This window comes from Chionomys nivalis, chromosome 9, assembly GCF_950005125.1.
Source record: "Chionomys nivalis chromosome 9, mChiNiv1.1, whole genome shotgun sequence".
NCBI classification, from domain to species: domain Eukaryota; kingdom Metazoa; phylum Chordata; class Mammalia; order Rodentia; family Cricetidae; genus Chionomys; species Chionomys nivalis.
Window position 1 is genome coordinate 63,938,679 of NC_080094.1, and position 12,620 is coordinate 63,951,298.

The 12,620-nt window shown below is 35.4% G+C and overlaps 1 protein-coding gene across 1 annotated transcript in view; it reads left to right on the top strand.

Annotated features, from left to right (window-relative positions):
- Ano3 (anoctamin 3) overlaps positions 1–12,620 on the top strand; it is a 228,040-nt gene that overhangs the window by 4,630 nt on the left and 210,790 nt on the right. The gene's annotated exons all lie outside the window — the stretch shown is intronic.

The following is a 12,620-nucleotide window of genomic DNA, read 5'->3' on the forward strand; positions in this document are numbered from 1 at the left end:
AAGTGAAATACTGGTGTGACTGAATATTATATCCAATAAATATTTGAGTCTGTACACCTATGTGTGTGAGAACTGTGGCACCTAAGACCCCTGCCATCAGACCATATCTGTAATATGAAACACTTTAATGTAGAATGGAATATAATTGATTATGACACCTGTGCATTTTCTACGAAAAATATCTTTTTATCACTGCTCTATTTATGATGGAGACAATTGTGTTGAGAACCTGTGAATGTAGTCTGTCTAACAAAACAATACAACAGCCATGCCATTGTATCAAGTGGGTGTCATGTCCCTTGTTTTATAGTGTTACCTTCTAGCCAAGCATTGACTTAAATTGCATAGGCATTCATGATCAGATTAACAGTCCTGAATGCCGTTGTAGGGACTCAAAATGTTTTGTTACAGAGTTCCACCTGTGCCTACACAGAAGGCTTACGAGGAACATAGCATTTTTAATAAATAATACCACAGTAATAAAAACCATACTCTTAATATTAAACATTTTTTTCTCTCAGCTAGAAGACAGAGGCGTGTTCAAGCATAGTGTCCCCATCAAAGAGATCATTCTCCTTAAGACCCTCTTCTATCATGTTTCTCTTGGTATTTGTAAGTAGTCATTCAGTTAATTTCATAAGAAGTTATTAGGTAACTACATTCTCTCGTTTCAGGGTTAGAATTGAACCATTCCAGGAGAAAATGTTTATATAGACCACGAACTTCCCTTTATAATATTTTGAGTTTATAATTTTCTCATCTAAACATGTATTTTTCCCTTTCTCTTTCTTCTTGAGATACCATATTGATATCCAGGAATTACATACATTGATATTAACATCAGTCAAGAATCCTATGGGATTACTGTTAATGGTCTGAGTAGGGTCCTTTGCTTCTTTAGTCTTCCTTTAACAGTTATACCCTCTACTGGGATAGATAACTCAAATAGATGGATTGCTGACCATGAAGCTTCTTCAGGAACCACAGGGCATATTTCCCTCTCCATTGACTTTGTTTTCTTCAGGATGCACATTTTTATGGTTCAGCCTTTAAGATGTGCTTGTTTGTTATGAACAAGAGGAACAGGTAGAATTTACCAGATTATAGTACCTTTGAAGGTATTCCATTGTCCCATGTGCCTTAATTGGCCTTAAAAGATAAGAGCCAAAATACTGACTTATTTAGACTTTTTTACCTCTTCATTGTTGTTGGCATTCATGATTTATTAGTTGAACATCAATTACCAGTCTTCTAGTTTTAACTATCTTGTAACATTTAAATAGATCTTAAGCAAAAGTATTTTTAGGACGTTGTTCCCAAATTTGCATTACTAGGCATGTGTTTCCTTATCTGTAATGTGCCTTTAAACCCAATCAGAATGCAGTTGCTTACCCTATGACATTCATTTCACTGTTGTATGGACATATTTTGTTATGCAGGCCATTATTCTTTCTCAATAGATTCACAGTTGGATAAGACTGTCCGTGACTTTTCCCTCCACTAGCCTGCACAGAACCTTTAGATATAATGAAAGTTAATCCTACTGCACGTACTGGCTTTGTGGGAGCCTAGGCAGTTTGGACACTCCTCTTACTAGACCGGGATGGAGGTGGATGGTCTTTGGACTTCCCACAGGGCAGGGAACCCTGATTACTCTTAGGGCTGAGGAGGGAGGGGGACTTGATCGGGGGAGGGAAATGGGAGGTGGGGGTGGGGAGGAGGCAGAATTCTTTAATAAATAAATAAATAAATAAAATAAAAAAAGAAAGAAAGTTAATCAGTGGGGAGGAAGTTTTCTGGTTAGTTACTAACTTGATTTCTTCATATTGTGACCTGAATGTATGGTTCTGTAAACCAAGAGGGTTCCAGGTATTTCAACCTACTCTTATTGTTTTTCTTATAGTGCATAATGTCAATCTGCTTTATAATTCTTATCTCTTTGCCAATAGGTTAATGATGCTCTCAGATCCATTCAGACAACTTTCTTTGTATACGGGTGTACAGTCAATGTAGATTAGTTAAAGAGTGGAGAATAAGTATCAGTAGAATGTTCAGGCACAAATGACACATCTTTATGACACCGTTGCTACTCTACCCCTGTCTTTAATGTTTAGCGATCACAGTGAAGGTCTTCTCCAAAAGTCCTCTTCCAAAACGTCTGAGAATTAGACAACACTAAAAATAATTTATGAAAACAAACACGCTTTCTTAAAATTTATTGTGGATCTAAATACTTAGAGGTACCTTGCAACCCTACCTTATAACATTTTCACAAAATAATAAAAATCGATATAAGAATTCTAATGGGTTGGTTGATGCTAGAGCCAGGTCATTGGTACAAAACTGGCAGACATCCTACAACACTGAGGTCATCCTTCAAGAACCTCTTCCCCTAGCAATGTCAAAAGACTACTCTCTCAGCCAGCAGAAGGGCGAGGTTAAAGCAATTAATTGCCAAAAGTCATATAATCCTCCCATCTCCCATTCAACTGGAGAAGTATTTATTTTTATAGTAGTAAGTTTTTAATATGTTCTTGTAGACTTCAAAGTAGTAGAGAGAAGTCTTCTAATTTATTATAAAACACTGTACATCATACTAAGTCAGCCCTTTCAAAATATATAAGTTGTGTTCATTCTAGTAAAAACTAGCAGAGGTAAAGATTGTAATGACCTTGGATAGCAAAGTGTCTTGGAGAAAACTAAGTCAAAACATACATTGCAAAGGGAGTCCCATGATTTTACTATGGACAGATATGAAAAGAATCTCTTTATATGAAGCCATATTACCTAATGTTGTGGGAGTTCGATCTATTTATCCATTGACATTTGGTAGTGACTAGCCATGGGCATGTTTTTATCTCGAGATGTGACCAGAGAAAAGAGAAGGGTCGAGTGCACTCTCTTGGGTGGGCAGAACCTGAGCAAGCCTTGCCATTTGTTCTCATTGCCCTTGGGAAAGCTACCAGATAGCAGCAGCTGGTTTCTGGATTGGTGTCTGCTTTGTTCTCCATTCATGAGTTTGCTTTTCACTGTACTACTTAATAAACTATTAAATAGACTTGTGGGTTATCACTTTGAGTTGTCCTAAGTACACTGGTAAGAGTCTGGGAGCAACCTAGTAATTCTTAGAATTTTTAGCATGCTCCACTGCTTATGACATGAACCCAGAAACCTTAAGAGAGAGAATCCTAAGGGAGACAGTCATAAGACTGCCTTTAGCCAAATGACATTGGAAAAAGAGAAGGCATATTGACAAAGGTGCACAGTACAGATCTCCACTCACAGGTCCAGATTCAGTCAAATATCCTTCCTACAATAATGGGAGTCATCCCAACTAGAAACCTTCAGTTGTTTTACGATCTTGTCTCAGCCACTCAAGACAGGAAGAATATATAAAAGAAAGCTGCAGTTAAACAATACCAATGGATACTGGGAAATTGATCTAGTCCGTTTAAGCAACCCTGACCTCTGAGATTTTAGTAGATGATCATACTGGTTGTTCTTACCTGGTTGATACAGTTTTGGTGTTTGTGTGATATTATAGTGAATCACAGGAGTAGTTAGAAATAGAAGCAACTGGAAGAATGTCCATTCTGCTTCCCCTTCTTTGGAGGTTTAGTTGGTTCTGGATACTCCTCATGACTTCTGAGGTAATTCCCAGGCCAGTAATCCAAAAATGATTAGCAACTGTAGTCTTTTAATCTTTGATTGGGGTTTCTGTATACTCTTTCTCAAATAATGGAGTCAGTGGAAGGACAAGCAGAATGTCTCCTGACCTTGGCAAGTCTTGAACAACGGAGCCTTAGGGCTGGTAGCTGACGTAAGAGTAGCTCCCTCTACTTGTAGCTAGTGAGGGAATCAGGAGCGCTGGCCTGCGTGGATGAGCTTGGCATTGGCCAGGAAGCTTCACAGAGGGGTATAGGTAAGCACTATCATTGTTAAGTGTACACACTGCCTGTTAGTAGGAGATAGCATGGTGTTTGGAACTGACTTCTGCATGATTTAAGAGCCCATATATCTAAGCACTCAAACGTCCACAAGAAGACTAGTTTTTATAAGTCCTTTGAATAACTGAGTTCTATTGAATTCTAAAATATCTATCTGTATCTAGTTTTCTTGTTCTGTTTTCCTTATGAATAATAGTACAGTTCCAGGAAGAATTTTGCTTTATTCAAGCTTAATCATGACTCCCAAGGACCACTGTCCTCTCTGGGCTCGGTCACTTTGTATAAAAAACAAAAGTTTGTGGGACATTAAGATCCAAGTCCTCTGTTCTTGCCACACTTCATCAGGAACTACAGAAGTGTGAAATTATATCCTAAACTTGGCAGCACACTGGTACAATCAACCTTGCTGTCTCTTCAGCTGTTCTCTTTCCTCTTAAATTATATTGCAGATAGAAATTACTTTAAATTGTAACGTTGACCTAGCACTTAGCTATGTAAGAACCCTGGATCTGCTGCACAATACAGTAGAACATGCACCTCCCATCCTTGCAACTGAGATGCATTAACGGTTGAATCAGAGGTCTTCTTAGTAGGTAAAAGTGGGTGGACATTCAAAGTATGTGTCTCAAAATATATTGCAAATGTTATGTATTAGTTGTGTATACTTTTTAATTGATTTTTATTGAACTCTACATTTTTCTCTGCTCCCCTCCCTGCCTCTTCCCTCTCCCATGGTCCTCATGCTCACAATTTACTCAGATCTTTTCTTTTTCTACTTAGATTAGATGTATGTAAGTCTCCCTTAGTGTCCTCATTATTGTCTAAGTTGTGCATACTTATCAGTTCCTAGAAAGTTACTTTGTTGACAAAAAAAGATCGTATGTATAACTCATAAAACTATAAGTATGTTATGATTGTCTTTGACAAGAACACTTCTGGAAGAATTTTTTTAGGGTAGTGGTGGTTAAGTATTAATTATGCACAGATACAGATTGAAAGAGTTCATATTTTCCTGGTATTTTGAACAATTGATTTCATCTGCTTTTGTTTGTTTATCTATATCTATATGGTCTTAGCTTCTTAATTTTTAAGGTTCAAGAATTTTCTAGAATTCAGTGAAAATCGTCAGGCCTTCCAATCCATTGAATTTAAATTTCATCAAAAAAGACTAGGACTTTGAAATTTTAACAATCAACCAGAAATGCTTACAAGTAAGTCCATTTCAGAAACAAAACGTTAAATTCATATTGTATCTATGCAAATGCTGAATATTTAAATGACTTAAAATAAGTTATTAGTAGAATTTGTTTATTTTGTAGCAGATTTATTAAACTAAATATGTTTAGTTGTATACATGCATTTCATAACATGTAAATATAACTACTGTATTTATAATATGAGCAAAAATATTCAATTCTAGAAGAAATGGATAAATTCTTAGTCATATATGACCTTTAAAATTAAATCATAGAAATATGAATAGCTTAAACAGATCTGTAACAAGAAAGGAGATTGAAGTAGTAATACAAAGACTGTCACTCAATTAGCCAATGGGGTTTGAGCAAAGAGCCATCTATTATAAGGTTAGACTGGAGGTAGGACTGAGTTTCTGTGACTGTTTCTATGATTCTGTTATCCATTACAGGATTGAATTAAGACTGCAAAATTCATCCTCTCAACTCTTTGGTACCTATGGAACATTAAAAGACTATTTTCCTATTTTTCTTAATCTTTTTTCTTAAACAATTAGTGAAGAGGTTTGGAGATGTATTAATTGCTTGTCAAAATTTAAAAGATGTGCCTTTTTTCATTTTATTTTTACTCAATTTTGAATTTTTGTTTTTATCATCTCTTTCATCTTTTGTTGTTTTTTTTTTTTTCAGTGAGAGTGAAGGTATATATTTTGATTTTTATTTGACTACTCTCTGGAAATATTTCATTCTTAATGCAATATGTATTAAATTACATACACATTTCCTTCTTCACTCTTTTTTCTTAAACGTTTAAATTATATTTACCTGTTTGTGTAATGGATTGGCAGAACAGAAAGTGGAGTTCCATTCTCTCCTTCTACAATGTAGCTCCCGAGACTGAACTCATGTTCTCAGCCTTAGAACTAGCATCTTTACCAATTTAAGGACAAGCACCTTGTTGAACCTGTCTACATTATTTTGATAACACTTACCAATTCAAAAAATATTTAAAAATGTAGAAGTTATTCTGATTCTGAAAGTTGAAAACATTGCCTAACATGTATAATACATTCAATTTTTATTTTGTTTTGGTTATATGGCTCATGGAATCTAGACCTCTTTAAAAATATATTACTTCTCTTTTAATTTTGACCATAAGGATTTTTTTGCTGAAATTAAATGATTCAGTACATATAAATACTTTTGCAAAACTATGGTAACTAGGTGGTATGACTAAGAACATAGTTACTGATTTCTCATAAAATATTTTACAAACTAAAATAAGTACATTTTCAATCTTATACAGTATAAGATCCTTATTATAAAACTTAATCTTAATATTAACTATGAACGATTAATTAAGAATAATTAATAATAGCCAGTGGTGGTGGTGCATGCCTTTAATCCTAGCACTTGGGAAATGGAGACAGGTGGATTGCTGTGGTTCGAGGCCAGCCTGGTCTAAAGAACAAGTTCCAGGACAGGCTCCAAAACTAAAGAGAAACCCTGTCTTGGAAACCAAAAGAACATAGTAATATGTTATAGAATTTGTAAAGTGGCTAAGAGGATAGGACCTATATTAACTCCTCTTATCACAAAGGCAATAGACAAGATCAACATTTGAAAGTGATGAGTATTTAACAGCATTGAGTGATGGTTGAATGTCTTCACAGGTTTATGTTTATATACAAGCACCTTATACTGTCAATCTGTGTACATTAAATATCAAGAGCCTTCAAAGTTTCAGTAATGCCTAAGCACTTAAAATACTTGGGTAGTTTGAAAAACTGTCACACACCTATAGTTCTGGTACTTGGTGAGTGAAGGCAGGAAATACAGGAGTTCAAGTTCAACCAGGGCTTTGAAGTGTGAGACCACACTAGGAATACTTGTAGACCTGTCTTATAAAACTAAAAAGAAATAGCAGAATAATGACAAAAGTTGTAAATCACCAGTACCATCTGTAGCAGATCTGAATCCCTCCTGTATGATGTGATTTGTTAAATCTGTCGGTTTGCTGTATATTGCTTTTATTATATTTAGATATGTTTCTTGTATCTCTGATCTCTCCAAGACTTTTATCTGTGGAAGATTGCTTTGTTACTGAGTATAAAATCAATTTTAGAGAAGGTTCCATGAGGTGCTGAGAAGAAGGTATCTTCTTTTGTATTTGGGTGGAATGTTCTATAGATGCCTGTTAAGTTCTTTTGATTCATGACACTTGTTAGTTCTCTTATTTTTCTGTTAAGTTTCTGTATGGTTGACTTGTCCATTGGCAAGATTAGAGTGTTGAAGTCTCCTACTATTAATGTGTGACGTTTGATGTGTAATTTAAGTTTTAGTAATGCTTCTTTTACATATGTGGGTGTTCTTATATTAGGAACATATATTTTCAGTATTGAGACTACATCTTGATGGATTGTTCCTGTTATGAGTATGATGTATCCTTCTCCATCTCTTCTATTGATTTAGTTTAAAATCTATTTTTTTAGATATTAGGATAGCTACACCTGCTTGTTTATTAGGTACATTTGATTGGAATACCTTTTCCCAACCCTTTACTCTGAGGTAGTGTCTGTCTTTGAAATTCAGGTATGTTTCTTGTATACAGCAGAAGACTGGATCCTGTTTTTGTATCCATTCTCTTAGCCGGTGTCTTTTTATGGCTGAATTGAGTTCATTGATATTAAGAGATATTGATGACCAGTGGTTGCTAATTCCTGTTATTTTTTGGTAATAGTGTTTGTGTGTTTCCCTTCTTTGGGTTTTGCTGGTGGGAGGTTATCTGTTGCCTATGTTTTTGTGGGTACAGTTAGCTTCCTTGGATTGGGGTTTTCCTTCCAGTAATTTCTGTAAGGCTGGGTTTGTGGATACATATTGTTTAAATCTGTCATGGAATATCTTGTTTTTCCATGGATGGTGAATGAAACTTTGCTGGGTATAGTAGTATAGGTTTGCATCTGTAGTCTTTTAGTGTCTGCAGCACATCTGCCGAGAACCTTCTGGTTTTCATGTTTTCCATTGAGAAGTTGGGTGTAATTCTGATAGGTCTACCATTATATGTTACTTGGCCTTTTTCCTTTGAAGCTCTTAATATTTTTTCTTTATTCTGTATGTTTTGTGTTTTGATTATTGTATGATGAGGTGACTTTCATTTTGATCCAGTCTATTTTGTGACCTGTAAGCTTCTTATAGCTTCATAGGAATATCCTTCTTTAGGTTGGAAAAGTTTTCTCCTATAATTTTGTTGAATATATTTTCTGTGTCTTTGAGCTGGAGTTCTTCTACCTCTACTATTCTTAGGATTGGTCTTTTCATGATATCTGAGATTTCCTGGATGTTTTGTGTTAAGTATTTGTTGGATTTAATGTTTTTTTGACCAATGAGTCTATTTTCTCTATAGTATCTTCAACACATGAGATTCTTTCTTCTATCTCTTGTATTCTTTGGTTATATTTATCTCTGTATTTCCTATTCGTTTACCCAGATTTTCAATATCCAGAATTCCCTTGGTTTGTGTTTCCTTTATTACTTCTATTTCAGTATTCAAGTTTTGAACAGTTTCATTCACTTATTTGATTGTTTTGTCTCAGCAGTTTTTGGAGGGATTTATTAATTTCTTCCAATATTTTTTTGTCTTCTCCTCCATTTCTTTAAGGGAGTTTTCCATTTCCTCTTTAATGGTCTCTGTCATTTTCACAAAGTTATGTTTAAAGTTGTTTTCTTCTGCTTCTTCTGGGTTAGAATGATCAAGTCTTCCTGCTATATGACCACTGGGATCTGGTGTTACCTTATTGTGTCTTAGGTTGTTGGATAAATTCTTGCATTGGCACCTACCTATCTCTTCCTTCAAATGAGGCCAGCTGTGTCTTCTTGCCTTGGTCTAGTCCTTGCAGTGGCTGTCTGAGTGTTTGGGAACTTATCTTAGTCTGCTCTGTACTGTCAATGTCTGTGTCTTGAGAAGCATTTGAGGTGTCTATATGCCCTCTCTCTTGGTCTTCTCTCTTGGTTTACTCCCTTGGTTCCCTCAGTGTTGTAGCAATCTCTTGCACCCCTCAGCACTGTAGCAAGCTCTCAAGAGCCCTCAGTATTGGAAAAAGCTATGTTTCAGAGTTGCATTGAGGTTACAGGAAAACAGGCGAGTTTGAGGGCAGGGTGGGGCTAGTAACTTGGAGGGTCAGGTGGATGGGTTTGGGTTTTGGGGGAGCCTACCTACAGGAAGGTCTCCTGCTGGCTGGCTAGAAAAGTCATGGGAGTTGGGGGAGGGTCCCGGGATTTTGTCTCACTGTGGAGGTCCTAGAGAGTGGGATGTCCCATGGTGTGGCTGTTCACTCACCTCTTATGTCCCCTCAGTAGTGGAGGAAGCTGTGTTTCAGAGTTCCACCGAGGTTGCAAGAAGATAGGCCTATTTTTTTTTTTATTAAATACATTGATGCTTAATCGGGGAGGAGTTAAATCATTATGCTAAGGTTAATTTCATTTTGGGTAATTTATTTCCTAAGAAAATCTCATACTTTTTCATTTATGTTAAATTCACTATTACTGTTTTCTAACTTGTTTGAAAGTTGAAAAATAATTACACTTTAACTATTTTCTCTCTTTTTAAGTTTATAAATTTTTTCATAGTTTGCAAAACTCAGAAGAAATTATAAACCTGTAGTAGGTGAATGAATAAATGAATTCTTCATCCTGGTGTTTTATTTTCTTGATTGTTTGCATTATTTTACTGAAGCACTTTCCCCAGTCGTTTCCTACAAGTTAATTAAAGAACTAATTATTTTTTTAGAATTTGCAATAAATTGTTTTCTTTGTCTTAGTTACAAATGTTAGGTCTGCACAGATAGGGCCCACGAGCTGAAAGAAGTGGACATACGCCACTATTGCTAACCCAGAAGCAAACTATAATTGTCAACCACTTACAAATGAAGGTTTAGTTTCCTTCAAGGGAGTCTTACAGCGGAAAACACCTACTACAAAGGGAAGGCTGCAAGCCTAGCAATGATGGACAAGAGAACACAAACTCAATTGCATTTCTGAAGGTTCCTTGTCTTCTAATGTCATGTCAGGGCTTTCCCTTTTATTTATGTTTTGTTCTTTCTTAAGTTTTAACTTTTTATTTTGTTTTATGTTTGTCTTCTCTCTTTTTAACTTAGAAGTCCTTTACACATTTGTTATGGCTTCCAGGTCATTGTTTTTATGGGATTCTAAAGTATAAGTGCATCTCTTTTTTTATGCCTTTTCTTGACATTTTACTTTCTGCTTGTTAGTTTTGTCCAATTATTATATATTAGTTTCTGTTTTATATCATTTTATTTTATTTTCTGATTTCTCCTAAGTTTCCTATACATTTTGGAATGAGAGACACAAGGAGGGTGGATCCAGATCGGAAGGGGAGGGGAGGAAGAACTAGGAGAAGTATAGGGCGATGAAATAGTAATTAAGATATACTATATGAGAAAATGACTTATTTGGATAAGGAGGAAAAAGTTAAAAAAGAAGGCCATGAATTTGAGAGAAAGTTGGAGAGACACAAGGGGAATTGGAAGAGCGATTGGAAAGGTTAGAAATAATGCAAATGCATCATTCTTTTATGTATGAAATTCTCAAAAGTAAAAATTCTACTTAAAAACAAATAAATAAAATCTTAAAACAATGTTAAAACAATTGTATATGAAAATTGTTTCCTCTTACTTAAAACATTAATAGCTTGATTATGTAGTTAATTTCCAGTTGACAAATTTGCCTTTTTTGTTCTTAATGTCTTTATATATCCTTACTTTGTTAGCATAATTTTATTATATTTCTAATTTTTCACTCTCATTTTCGCCCAATAGTTGTTTAGATGAACAAACAATAAATATGTATTTGACAAATCTGTTCACTTTATGTGGATGGCCTGATACCTTTTGGCTTCTTGTTGTGAGGATTTTTCTATCAGAACTGATAGCATGCTCAGAAATTGTCCTTAATTATTTCTCCAAATTCAAGTTCACACCTAACTTTTATCCGAGATCCATACCCAAAATAAAGAGTATTTTATCAACCTGTTTGTTAGAAGCCAGAAGAAGACAGAATAAATTTCAGAACTAATTCAATCATTCATTCACTTCTTAGAGTATGGGTAGTAGCTGTTATTGGAAACAAGGCATATAGGCGTTCTGAATGACTGTTTGCTAAGAAACCACAGAGACAGCTGACCTGAGTTTGCAGTAGCTCACCGACTCTTGACCAACATTTAGGGCTTCTGCATCTGGGTAACAGTTGTGTTGCTTGGTCTGTTTGTGAGGCCCCTAGCAATGGGACCCGTACCTGTTTCTGTTCTTTGGAACATATTCCCTATGGTGGGATACCTTGTTCAGCCTTGATGCAAGGGGGAGGAGCTTTGTCCTGGCTCAACTTGACATGGCATAATTTGTTGACTCCATGGGAGCCTTTTTCCCCATCTGAATTGAGGTAGACAAATGGAGGAGGGGGAAGAAGAGAAGGGGGAGGGAAAAGGAGAAGACGAGGGGGGGAAACTGTGGTTGGTATTTAAAGTAAACAAATATATATATGTGTGTGTGTGTGTGTGTGTGTGTGTGTGTGTGTGTGTGTGTGTGTGAATTAAAAAAAAGATTTCCAGTGTCTCGGGGGGTGGGGGGGGATAAAGGCACCTGGATGCCTTTGTAAAGATTTTATATGTAAAGAGAACTCTTGGAGAATTTTAGAGGTATTTTTCATTTCAAGTACATGATGACATTTTACTGTTCCAAGTTTTCTCCAAACTGAAGCTATGAACAAAATCAGAACTGCATTTAGTCAACCAATTCTTTATTATATTTAAAATAAAACATCATTGCATTCAATAGAGAAATGTGTTCTCACTGCATTTTGTAATATGATTGATGGTACAATTATAATGATTGTTGAACTGTTGTTTATGCTTCTCTGTTATGAGTGCCAGGTATAAAGACTAGAGGGCATTTGCACGTAATATATTCACAGCAAGGGAGAAACACTGGCCACTTTCAGACTCTTAATGCCAGTTGCCAAATTTCCTTGCTGTTATTATAATATACAAGTTCATATATTCAAAATATTTTTCCAAGAACATTATATATGTCCCAAGTAGGAGAATGGAATCCTTCACAAGCGGTCAGTATACTGAAATCTTTATTTTTATTTTTTATATTCCAGGTGAGGAAATTATTTTGTTTGTTTCTTTGTTTGTTTTGTTGTTGTTGTTTTGTAATATCAACCCAGCTAATCAATCTATGTATTTGGTTGTATTCTGGATCTACTTGTAGATTTCAAAATCTATTCTTTTTTTTTTCTAAAATGCCTTTTTTTCATTTGTCTCAAAGAAATATCTGAATGTAGCTTCACTGCTACTAACTCTTTGAACAGCTTCAACATTTGATTCACAGATTTGATAGAGATGTATGTTATTCTTTCCACTTACTCTTCCTCTCAATTGTGAGTTTATATCATGATGGTTACA